We start from the raw sequence: 13,481 nt of genomic DNA, 5'->3' as shown, positions 1-13,481 counted from the left end.
GAATGACCACTAGCTTAGTCTCGTGCCCAGACATTCGAGGGCGAGGCCCCGAGTGGAAAACCCTGCCCCACGCATGAGGGAGTTGCTTTCGCTTGCCAGCTACCAAGAATCCGGTGTGCGGAGGGAGCAGTGGGATCTCACAGTTAGTATCAAAGCGCTGTTGTAAATTTACGAGACAGCTGTAGAATTTGCCTAAAATTCTAAAGTAAATCCGCGAAAAAAATGTTTTCACTTGCTAAGATTATGTTGAGATGAATTAATAAATTTAAAATTCATAAATTGAATTGGAAAGCTATAGATGGATACCTCGAATCTTTCTGGCATTCTTGAACTCTCCCAGAGTCAGGATATAATAGCCTTTGCATTCGAGCACCTCATCAACTCTGCTATGACCCGAGTAAGCAGAGTGAGACTCGCACGTCATTTTGAGAGCCTTTTCTTTCCTGATCCTGTAGAGCGACGTCGGTATATGTGGTTCTTTGGAGAACGATGTATTAATATCAGTACCAATCAGCGTCAGAGGCAGGTAAAATATTTCCTTAGCCATGATTCTGATTAGGCTAGGGTTTGTTTAGCATGTATAACTCTTTAATCATTCACCCAGGAACTTCAGAATTTCATGCCGAGTTTTTAGGCTTCTTAGCCGCTTTATCCCTAGAAGTAGAATTACAGCACCTCTTTTTGTAATGAATCGTGTGTACCATGACATGTCTCCTTTGTAATTTCGCTTCTTTATGCGTACGTGATTCAGGCAGTGACTTTGGACCTGTGATGCTCTATGTATATATCAAAAACTTTTGATAATAAATGAGATTTTGCCAAAAAAAAAAACAAATTGCTTTTATGATTGTGAATATGGCTAATCTTGTTCAAGAAGTATGATGAAATAATTATCTGTTTAAAGATAAATCTCAAAAATTAAATAATCTCATAAATCTATAGTCAAAGTTAAGCTGACAAAAATCTCGTTTTGTCAGAGTCATGAGGCGTGCGGCCCGTGCAAGGCAACCGGATCCTCTAACCGATGACAAAGAGTTAGATCCGGATGTTCGAAAAGCCCTGTACAGATCCCAACCTGGTCCCTTCAAGGGTGAAGGGGAGCAGTTAGGTGAAGTAGTGGAAAAGTGGATTGAGGCTATGGAAGAATACTTTGATGTAACTGGCTATAATGAGAGAAGCAAGATGGCTCTCGCTAGGTTAAAGATTGTGGAAATGGCCAGGGTCGCTTGGAGGAATCACTGCGAGATTAACTGTCTCGACTAGAATACCTAGACCTAGAGAGATCTTAAAGCTTACCTCAAGAAGAGGTTTTGTCCTCCAAGCTTCCTTGAAACCAAAATGAATGAATTCTTAGAACTGAAGCAAGATAGCCGGACAATTGAAGAGTACCATCAGGCCTTTGCCCTTCTCCTCAAATATTCCCCGCAATTGGATGAAGAGCAGTTGATGGCCAGATTCATTCGAGGAATGAACGAGCCATTGGACACCTTAGTGAAGAATGCCAAACCTGTCTTAATGGGCCGAAGCACTAAGAATGGCAAAGGACTTTGCCAAAGCCTTTGTTGTTAAGGTCCCGCCAAAGCCTGCACCCTCTAACTTTAAAAGATTCCAAACCCTGGGAAGTACTTCAAACTTTCCTCCCCCAAAGAGGCAGCAAGGCCCAAATCAGAATCAGGATACTGGGAGATTTAGAAGAAGTGAAGGAATACCCTTCCCACAGAACACTTTCTCAGGAGCCCCACCTCTTTCTTCAAGGATTCAGAGGGATGAGCTCAGAAGTGAGAACTGGTGTTTTGGATGCTAGGGTTTTGGTCACCAGCTAAAAGACTACCCGACTCTTGCCATGTCAAGGGGACAGGGAAGTCAAGGACCAAGAGTGGAGAGACCAGCCCCTTCCTATCAGTCAAATCAAGTCCATCTCATCAAAATCAAGGACATCCCAAGAGAACTCCAGCTCAGCCATCTGCCTCTGTCCAGAGAGTAGCCTCAGAACTCCTTCCTCCCAGAACCGGGGCAACCTAGATTTATGCTGCAATTGAAAACCAAGGGCCAAATCGCCAATTCTCAGTCATCCATACTCCAGCTGAGTATCAGGGTAAGCCTTTTAAGCTTTTGATTGATTCAGGCAGTACGCATTCTTTCATTTTCCTAGGATGCTTGCGTAAGCTAGTCTTAGAACAGAAATCAGGGAAACCTATGCAAGTTGAATTGGCCAGTGGGAAGATTCTTTTCACTCACCTTGAGACAGATCATATTCAGTTCAATCTAGATGGAAATTTAACTGAGTGTCAGTTCAGAGTTATACCTTTGGGAGTTTTCGACGGGATCCTTGTAATGGATTGGCTCCACAAAAATCAAGCTGACATTCACTGTCATAATGGAACCATTTCCTTCCGTGACCTTCACGGAAGCAAAGTTCAAGGAATCGTAATTTCAGGATCCCCAAGTTTGCAAGTAGTAAAAGCTTCTAAGTTACTAAAAGGACTTAGAAAGAAGCAGCTCATTTATGTTGTCAAAATGAATCCAGTAGACTCAAAGTTAAAAGCTAAAGAACCTAAATGGTTAAGTGATTATGATGATTTATTCCCAGCAAAATTAATAGAGATACCTCCAATTTGGGAAGTAGATCATGTGAAAGAATTGACCCCCGGAGCTCAGCCAGTAGCCTTGCACACGTATAAAATGCTAGTTCCTGAAGCCATCGAACTCAAGGAACAGCTTAGCTGTTAGAACAAGGGTTTGTAAGACCCAGTGTTTCACCTTAGGGTGCGGTGCGCCAGTTCTCTTTCAGAAAAAGAAAGATGGAACGCTAAGACTCTGTGTGGACTACAGAGGTCTCAATCAGTTGATAGTTAAGAATAAGTATCCTATCCCCATAATTGATGAGCTTCTGGACAGGCTAAGTGGAGCCCAGATCTTCACAAAGATAGATCTCAAATCAGGATGATTAATGAGCAAGATATCCCGAAGATAACCATCAATACTCGGTATGGGCATTATGAATTCACTGTCATGTCATTTGGATTGACAAATGCCCCAGCTACATTCAATCGCCTAATGTAGGACATTCTCAGAGAATACTTGGATGATTTTGTTCTTGTTTTCTTTGATGATATTCTGATTTACTCAAAGAATGCAGCTGACCATGAAGCTCATGTCAGAAAAGTTTTTTGAGATTCTAAGGAAAAGCACCAACTCTTTTACAAAAAAAGAGCAAATGTACTTTCTCTGCCGACCATGTTGAATACTTGGGCTTTTTGGTATCCAAAGATGGAATTTCTCCAGATTCTGCAAAAGTCCAACCACTCATAGATTGGCCTGAACCAAAAATAGTGAAACAAGTCAGGGGATTCTTGGGATTCACTGGCTGGTATAGAATTTTTATACCAAAGTATGCTCTCATAGCTTCCCCCCTCACTAATCTTCTCAAGAAGAATACCCCGTTTCAATGGTTTGCCAGGTGCTAGAGTGCTTTTGATAAGCTGAAGACCACCTTGGTAACGAATCCCATTCTAAAGTTGCCAGATTTCTCTCTACCCTTTGAGGTAGTAACTGATGCCAGTGGTTTTGCCCTGGGAGGTGCAGTCATGCTGCAGGAAGGTCATGTAGTGGCCTATGAATCCCAAAAACTCAGAACGCATGAGAGGAATTATGCTGTCCACGACCTGGAACTACTTTCAGTAGTATATGCTCTGAAGTTGTGGAGACATTACCTACTGGGTCAAAGATTCACTTTGATGACAGGTCATCAGAGCTTAAAGTGGATCTTCACTTAGAAGGATCTCAACCTACGCCAAAGAAGGTGGATGCAGACCCTGCAGGAATTTGATTTTGAAATCAAGTACCACCCAAGCAAAGAAAATGTGGTAGCAGATGCCCTCAATAGAAAAGCCTCCTTGCTTGCAATTACTGTAGTGTCAAATCCTTTGATTATTGAAGCAAGAGAGAAGATCATGCAGGATAGATTCTTTGGCCCTATTGCTACCCTACTTATGCACCCCAAGACCAACGGTCAAACAGAAAGGGTAAACCAAGTAATCGAAGATATACTTCGATCATGCTGTGGGGGCAGGGAACCCAAGAAGTGGCTAAGTTATCTACAACCTAGTCGAGTTTGCCTACAATGCTTCTTATCACCGAAGTATTGGGATGAGCCCTTTCAAAGCTCTGTAGTATGGACAAGATTGCTTAACTCCATTAACTTGGTCTGAGACCCATTGATTAGGGTCGAGATGTCCAGACAGATGCTTGACGACATGGAGCAGCAGATGCAGTCAATTCGCAAAGATATAAAAGCTGCCCAGGATAGACAGAAACAATATGTAGATAAGAAGAGAACAGACATAAAATTCAAAGAAGCAGATATGGTCTTCATTTGAGTACGCCCCAAAAGAAGTTCTCTATCTCTTGGGAAGTACAAGAAGTTATCCCCCAGATATTGCGGGACATATCTGATTACAAAGAAAGTAGGTGACTTAGCCTACGAACTTCTTCTGCCTCCTCATCTCAAAGTACATAATGTATTTCATGTCAACCTACTTAAAAAGTATGTACCAAGCCCGAATCATGTGCTTGATGATGAAATCTTAACTTCTTCAACCCAAGGGCAGATGGAACTCTAACTTGAAGAAAACCTTGATGTTCGAGAGAAGGTTCTCAGGAATAGAATTCTGAGAGAATTATTGGTTAAATGGAAGTTCTATCCTTTTGAGGATGCCACCTGGGAGAAAGAAGCCAAATTGTTGCGGGATTACCCCTAGTTTGCAAGATGAGGACATCTCGTGTTTTTCAAGTGGGAGAGAATGTAAGATTCCTCCCCAGCCTCTCAGGAAGTACAGTATCTTCCCCTGTAAAAATCAAATCCCTCTTCAGAAATATAAAAGATCTTTTTTCTACCTGTTTTGGCCTAGAGAGAGAAAATCTTCTAGAGAGAGGTGATTCAATTTTTTAAATATTTTTGGATGGAAAAATATCTCATCTTATTAAAAAAAATTCCCCCAAAACAGAAGTTCAAAAAGAATTTCATAAGGTGCATTAGAAACAAATTATAATCTGTTCAAAAGGCCTTATCCTAAGGGTCCAGATTTTTTAAAAATTTTAGATTAAGGTTCTGAGAGGCCAATAAGATTAATCCAAATGTAGGGAGGAGGTAAATTGAAGAAATAAAGAAAATCCCCCCAAAAATGAGTAAATACTCACATAAGATGAAGAGTGGACTAAGGACCAAAGGAAATACTAACAAAATGAATTTTTAATACCTCAGAGTGGGGATTCCCCCTCATGAAGTAGGCGCATTTTTTCCATCATTGCTTTTGAGTTTTAAATCAATAAAATTAGATATTTCATCTCTCCTCTCTCCTAATTCAAAACTGGATCCAAAAAGTGAACTAAACTCACCCAAAAATGAACAAAAATTGACCAAACTGATCTGGAAAATTCTAGAATCAGTTTGCTTGGTTAGAAGCTCACTTTTTCCTATAAATAGAAGCCTCCCCCTTTATAGAAGCTTAATAGTGTTTTATATGCACTGTTACTCTACTCCTCCCCAGAGCAAAAAACAGTGAATCTATTGATAATTCATTAGTTTTTGACCATTTCCTCTTCAAAAGAATTGGTGGCCACTTTTGTTGCAAACAAGAGTAGATCCCTCAAACCATCAAGCCAAAGAAAAGCTCACAAAAATTCATGTAAGCTAGAAATCCTACTTTTTCTTTATTCCATTAAATGCTTTTCTAATCTTTATTTTTGTTAAATGAAAAATTAATTTTACCTTGTTGGAAAGGCTTTCCCCCTCTCTTCATTCTTGAATTCAGCCTTTCTTTTCCTAGATATGTAATCAAATTGTTAGAATTAAAGTTTTCATATTGTTTCTCTTTAAAAAGTGGAATTTGATTAGTTTAGAATGCTTTAAACCATTTGGGATAATTTCTAAGTAACTTGAGAATGAAAAAAATTGAAAAATGGTCAGCCATACAAATGAGGTTATGGAAAAATTTTGTGAAATAAGTTTTATCTTTCGTTATTCAAAAAGAGTAATCCCCACCATTTGTGTATTCTAAAAGTGTTATTTTAATTCTAGGCATAGAAAAATACATATTAGAAATATTTTTATTATAAAAGTGTTATTTCTATTAAAATTAATTTCTATGCATAGAAAGATGCATATTGGAGATTTTTTTTAATTCTAAAAGTGTTACTTTCATCAAAATTAATTTTTATGCATAAATAGATGCATAAAAGAATTTTTTAATTATAAAAGTGTTACTTTCATCAAAATTGATTTTTATGCATAAAAGATTTTTTTATTATAAAAGCGTTACTTTCTTAAAAAATAATTTTTATGCATAAATAGATGCATAAAAGATTTTTTTTAATTATAAAAGTGTTACTTTCATCAAATTTGATTTTTATGCATAAATAGATGCAATAAAAGATTTTTTTATTATAAAAGCGTTACTTTCATCAAAATTGATGTTTATGCAAAAATAGATGCATAAAAGAATTTTATATATATATAAAAGTGTTACTTTCATCAAATTAATTTTTATGCATAAATAGATGCATAAAAGATGTTTTTTATTATAAAAGTGTTACTTTCATCAAAATTGATTTTTATGCATAAATAGATGCATAAAATAACTTCTTTTTATTATAAAAATGTTACTTTCATCAAAATTGATTTTTATGCATAAATAGATGCATAAAAGAATTTTTTTTTTTAATTATAAAAGTGTTACTTTCATCAAAATTAATTTTTATGCATAAATAGATGCATAAAAGAATTTTTTTTATTATAAAAGTGTTACTTTCATCAAAATTGATTTTTATGCATAAATAGATGCATAAAAGAATTTTTTTTATTATAAAAGTGTTACTTTCATCGAAATTGATTTTTATGCATAAATAGATGCATAAAAGAATTTTTTTATATAAAAGTGTTACTTTCATAAAAATTGATTTTTATGCATAAATAGATGCATAAAAGATGTTTTTTATTATAAAAGTGTTACTTTCATCAAAATTGATTTATATGCATAAATAGATGCATAAAAGAATTTTTTTATTATAAAAGTGTTACTTTTATCAAATTTGATTTTCATGCATAAATAGATGCATAAAAGAATTTTTTTATTATAAAGTGCTACTTTCATCAAAATTGATTTTTATGCATAAATAGATGCATAAAAGGATTTTCTTTTATATAAAAGTGTTATTTCCATAGAAGTTGGATTTTATGCATAAATAGATGCATAAAAGGATTTTCTTTTATATAAAAGTTTTATTTTGATAGAAGTTGGATTTTATGCATAAATAGATGCATACAGAATTTTTATATCAAAATAAGAGTTCTCTTTAATCCTATGTTTAAATCCCATGAATATTGGTACTATGAGAGAAAATTCTACCGTTTCATATTCTCTAGGATGGTAATGAGAAAATTTAGAAAAACTATCGAAGTCAGAATTTTAGATAAATGATTAATTTATTGCTCATAGAAATTCGTGATTAGTTTTGAATTCAGTTAAGCAAATACTCAATGAATGAAATTCAGTAAAGTAGTAATTGAAATATTACCCTTCTAGAAAGATAGTTCAAGGAGAACCTTTCCAGACTCAAACCCTGAATCAGACTATGACCAAGACATAACTCCTTTGTTAGTTTCAAGAAAAGACGATGTGACCAGTTCAGAAAAATTCACTCAAATCACCCACCGAATCTGAAATCAAGTTAAGACCCTTTGATTCGGATCTGAGGATCAAGGTTACAGAATTCATGAAATTCTGTTGGAATTCAGACCTACGAGCGATCAGAAAGTCTTGGGATATGGATTTAAGATATACTCATTGTATTCAAAAGAAAATCAAAAATGAAATCTTGCATAGAAACCTTGTTTTCTTAAAGGGCTGACTTACGCCAAAATGCTGGAGGGAGCATTTGGTATATGTGTTTTTCTAACAGAAGTTCGGTTGAAACAGCTCTGGCGGGGAGTGTTTAAAGGACGGCTCACGCGGCAAAAACCTACCGAGTTCTGGACCAGCCTTGGTATGGTGTGAAAAATGGTGTGCTTCCGGTCGGTGGGCGAGGGCGGACGAAGCGCGGTCCCTGAGTGAAGTGCCAAGACACCTAAGGAGTACTGGAGGGTTCTGACCAGGCGATGCACGGGCTCGCGATGCTTAGGACACCCATGCGTATGTTGTGGAAGATATATATTATATGATGGACCAATGTTTATTGTAATCTGTTACTGGATCTCGTTTGCTGACCAGCTGGTCTCAACGGAGAGTCCATAGTGATACTACTTTTTGTGAGAAACAAGGATTGGATGGAAATTTTGAGCTATGACATCTATAACCAATAATTGTTCGTCAATGGATCGTTTTATAAGTTAAAGTTTAAAGAGGAGTGTGTGTGTATCTGTATTCTAAAGCAAAAGTTAAGAAAGGCATTCAATTATGGGTGGGTGAGTACTTGTCTGGTTCTACCAATTCCAGTGGTTGGGCGATAGCTATCCCATGGGCCGGATGGGGTTAGGCTGGAATCAGTAGAGTTTTAATAATAAAATTGATTAATAGGAATACGTTTAGAACTCGAGTAGTTAAATAAAAACCTGAAGACTTCTCTAATGAATAGATCAACGGCTGTGCCTGATTCAATTAGGAAAAAAGCATTGATCTCTTCAAGTTAAGTCTGTAATAGTTTCCCTTCTATCTGGTTTATTCAGATGAAGGTTAGTTCAGTATCTTGATCTCGTTAGAAAAATTCGTTAAGAAATTCAAAATGGTGGAATCATCCCCATTTTTCCGAGCATGGGAAATTTTCTCGGTTTTGATTTTCGGAATGACCACCAGCTTAGTCTCGTGCACCCAGACATTCGACGAGGGCGAGGCCCTGAGTGGGAAACCCTGCCCCACGCATGAGGGAGCTGCTTTTGCTACCAACTACTATCGGGAATCCGATGTGCGGAGGGGGCAGTGGGATCTCATAGTTGGTATCAGAGCCATGTTTCAATCCTGGGACCTGTGGGTTATGGGCCCACCACGCTTCCACTGCACACGTACAAAATGCTAGTTCTTGAAGCCATCAAACTTAAGGAACAGCTTAGACAGCTGTTAGAACAAGGGTTTGTAAGACCGAGTGTTTCACCTTATGGTGCGCCAGTTCTCTTTCAGAAAAAGAAAGATGGAACGCTAAGACTCTATGTGGACTACAGAGGTCTCAATCAGCTGACAATTAAGAATAAGTATCCTATCCCTAGAATTGATGAGCTTCTGGACAGGCTAAGTGGAGCCCAGATCTTCAAAAAGATAGATCTCAAATCAGGGTATTATCAGATCAGGATTAATGAGCAAGATATCCCGAAGACAGCCATCAATACTCGATATGGGCATTATGAATTCACTGTCATGCCATTTGGATTGACAAATGCCCCAGCTACATTCAATCGCCTAATGTAGGACATTCTCAGAGAATACTTGGATGATTTTGTTCTTGTTTTCTTTGATAATATTCTGATTTACTCAAAGAATGCAGCTGACCATGAAGCTCATGTCAGAAAAGTTTTTTGAGATTCTAAGGAAGCACCAACTCTTTGCAGAGCTGACCATGAAGCTCATGTCAGAAAAGTTCTTGAGATTTTAAGGAAGCACCAACTCTTTGTAAAAAAAGAGCAAATGCACTTTCTCTGCCGACCATGTTGAATACTTAGGCTTTCTGGTATCCAAATATGGAATTTCTCCAGATTTTGCAAAAGTCCAAGTAGTCATAGATTGGCTTGAACCAAAAATAGTGAAACAAGTCAGGGGATTCTTGGGATTGACTGGCTGGTATAGAATTTTTATACCAAAGTATGCTCTCATAGCTTCCCCCCTCACTAATCTTCTCAAGAAGAATACCCCGTTTCAATGGTCTGCCAGGTGCCAGAGTGCTTTTGATAAGCTGAAGACCGCCTTGGTAACCAATCCCGTTCTGAAGTTGCTAGATTTCTCTCTACCCTTTGAGGTTGTAGCTAACGCCAGTGGTTTTGCCATGGGAGGTGCACTCATGCGGAAGGTCATGCAGTGGCCTATGAGTCGCGAAAACTTAGAACGCATGAGAGGAATTATTCTATCCGACTTAGAACTACTTTCAATAGTATATGCCCTGAAGTTGTGGAGACATTACCTACTGGGCCCAAGATTCACTTTGATGACAGATCATCAGAGCTTAAAGTGGATCTTCACTCAAAAGGATCTCAACATGCACCAAAGAAGGTGGATGCAGACCCTGTAAGAATTTGATTTTGAAATCAAGTACCGCCCAAGAAAAAAAATGTGGTAGTAGATGCTCTCAGCAGAAAAGCCTCCCTGTTTGCAATTACCGTAGTGTCAAATCCTTTGATTATTGAAGTAAGAGAGAAGATCATGCAGGATATATTCTTTGGCCCTATTGCTACCCTACTTATGCAGGAAAGCAAAACTCCACAGGAGTTGAACTGAGTTCAAGGGTACAGCTTGGATGATGGAATTATGTACTATAATCGCAAGCTATGCATTCCCAATGATGAGGAAACAAGGGTCAAATTCAGAATGAAGCCCATGTGACAGCCTTATCGCAGGACATCCAAGTTTCATCAAAACCTGCATGTCTGTGAAGAAAAGCTTCTTTTGGCTTGGACTAAAAAAGGATGTACTTAATCATGTACATCAATGTCTGACATGTCAGAAAGTCAAGGTCGAGAGAGTAAAAAATGCCTGGGAAGTTACATCCATTAGACATCCCCTAGATGAAGTGGGAATGCATCAGTATGGATTTTATTACTGGATTACCTTCAGTGCAATCAGGTTACAACTCCATCTTCGTGGTAGTTGATAGACTAACCAAAGTTGCCCATCTGATTCCAATAAAAGAAACCTACACTGCAGTGGATGTGGCCAGAGTGTTCCTCAAGGAAATCTTCAGATTGCATGGCCTACCCAGAAGAATAGTAAGTGATCAAGACCCCAAATTCACGTCAAGATTCTGGACTGCATTTTTTGTAGTAGTAGGAACTTTCTTGGATCTCAGCATAGCTTACCACCCCGAGACCGACGGTCAAACAGAAAGAGTAAACCAAGTAATCGAAGATATACTTCGGTCATGCTATGGCAGGGAACCCAAGAAATGGCTAAGTTATCTGCACCTAGTCGAGTTCGCCTACAATGCTTCTTATCACCAAAGTATTGGGATGAGCCCTTTCAAAGCTCTATATGGACAAGATTTCTTCACTCCATTAACTTGGTTTGACCCATTGATTAGGGTCGAGATGTCCAAACAGATGCTTGACGACATGGAGCAGCAGATGCAGTCAATTCGCAAAGATATAAAAGTTGCCCAGGATAGACAGAAACAGTATGCAGATAAGAAGAGGACAGACAGAAAATTTGAAGAAGCAGATATGGTCTTCATTCGAGTACGTCCCAAAAGAAGTTCTCTATCTCTTGGGAAGTACAAAAAGTTATCCCCCAAATATTGTGGGTCATATCTGATTACAAAGAAAGTAGGTGACTTAGCCTACAAACTTCTTCTGCCTCCTCATCTCAAAGTACATAATGTATTTCATGTCAGCCTACTTAAAAAGTATGTACCAAGCCCGAATCATGTGCTTGATGATGAAATCTTAACTTCTTCAACCCAAGGGCAGATGGAACTCTAACCTGAAGAAATCCTTGATGTTCGAGAGAAGGTTCTCAGGAATAGAATTCTGAGAGAATTATTGGTTAAATGGAAGTTCTATCCTTTTGAGGATGCCACCTGGGAGAAAGAAGCCAAATTGTTGCGGGATTACCCCTAGTTTGCAAGATGAGGACATCTCGTGTTTTTCAAGTGGGAGAGAATGTAAGATTCCTCCCCAGCCTCTCAAGTATAGTATCTTCCCCTGTAATCAAATCCCTCTTCAGAAATATAAAAGATCTTGTTTTTACCTGTTTTGGCCTAGAGAGAGAAAATCTTCTAGACAAAGGTGATTCAATTTTTAAATTTTTTTGGATGGAAAAATACCTCATCTTATTAAAATAAATTCCCCCAAAATAGAAGTTCAAAAAGAATTTCATAAGGTGCATTAAAAACAAATTATAATCTGTTCAAAGGCCTTATCCTAAGGGTCCAAATTTTTTAAAAATTTAAAATTAAGGTTTTGAGGGGCCAATAAGATTAATCCAAATGTAGGGAGGAGGTAAATTGAAGAAATAAAGAAAATCCCCCCAAAAATGAGTAAATACTCACATAAGATGAAAAGTGGACTAAGGATCAAAGGAAATACTAAAAAAATAAATTTTTGACACCTCAGAGTGGGGATTCCCCCTCATGAAGTAGGTGTCTTTTTCCCATCATTGCTTTTGAGTTTTAAATCAATAAAATTAGATATTTCATCTCTCCTCTCTCCTAATTCAAAACTGGATCCAAAAAGTGAACTAAGCTGATCCAAAAATGGTCAAAAATTGACCAAACTGATCTAGAAAATTCTAGAATCAATTTACTAGGTTAGAAGCTCATTTTTTCCTATAAATAGAAGCCTTCCCCTTTGTAGAAGCTTAATAGTGTTTTATATGCACTGTTACTCTACTCCTCCCCAGAGACAAAAACAGTGAATTTATTGATAATTCATTAGTTTTTGACCATTTCCTCTTCAAAAGAATTGGTGGCCACTCTTGTTGCAAACAAGAGTAGATCCCTCAAACAATCAAGCCAAAGGAAACCTCACAAAAATTCATGTAAGCTAGAAATCCTACTTTTTCTTTGTTCCATTTAATGGTTTTCTAATTTTTGTTTTTTTTTAATGAAAAATTTGGTTATGCCTTGTTGGAAAGGCTTTTCCCCTCTCTTCATTCTTGAATTCAACCTTTCTTTATCCTAGATATGTAATCAAATTGTTAGAATTAAAGTTTTCATATTGTTTCTCTTTAAAAAGTGAAATTTGATTAGTTTAGAATGCTTTAAACCATTTGGGATAATTTCTAAGTAACTTGAGAATGAAAAAAATTGAAAAATGGTCAGCCATACAAAGGAGGTTATGGCAAAATTTTGTGAAATAAGTTTTATTTTTTGTTATTCAAAAAGAGTAATCCCCACCGTTTGTGTATTCTAAAAGTGTTATTTTCATTCTAGGCATAGAAAAATGTATATTAGATATTTTTTTATTATAAAAATATTATTTCCATTAAAATTAATTTCTATGCATAGAAAGATGCATATTGGAGAAATTTTTTTATTCTAAAAGTGTTACTTTCATCAAAATTGATTTTTATGCATAAAAAGATGCATAAAAAAAATTTTTATTATAAAAGGGTTATTTTCATCAAAATTAATTTTTATGCATAAATAATTACATAAAAGAATTTTTTTTATTATAAAAGTGTTACCTTCATCAAAATTGATTTTTATGCATTAATAAATGCATAAAAGAATTTTTTATAAAAGTGTTACTTTCATCAAAATTAAATTTTATGCAAAAATAGATGCATTAA

This window comes from Cibotium barometz, chromosome 2 (assembly GCF_041138505.1).
Source record: "Cibotium barometz isolate CiBa-2024 chromosome 2, ASM4113850v1, whole genome shotgun sequence".
Lineage (NCBI taxonomy): Eukaryota > Viridiplantae > Streptophyta > Polypodiopsida > Cyatheales > Cibotiaceae > Cibotium > Cibotium barometz.
The sequence above is the reverse complement of the archived record's forward strand: the minus strand, read 5'-3'. Positions refer to the sequence as shown.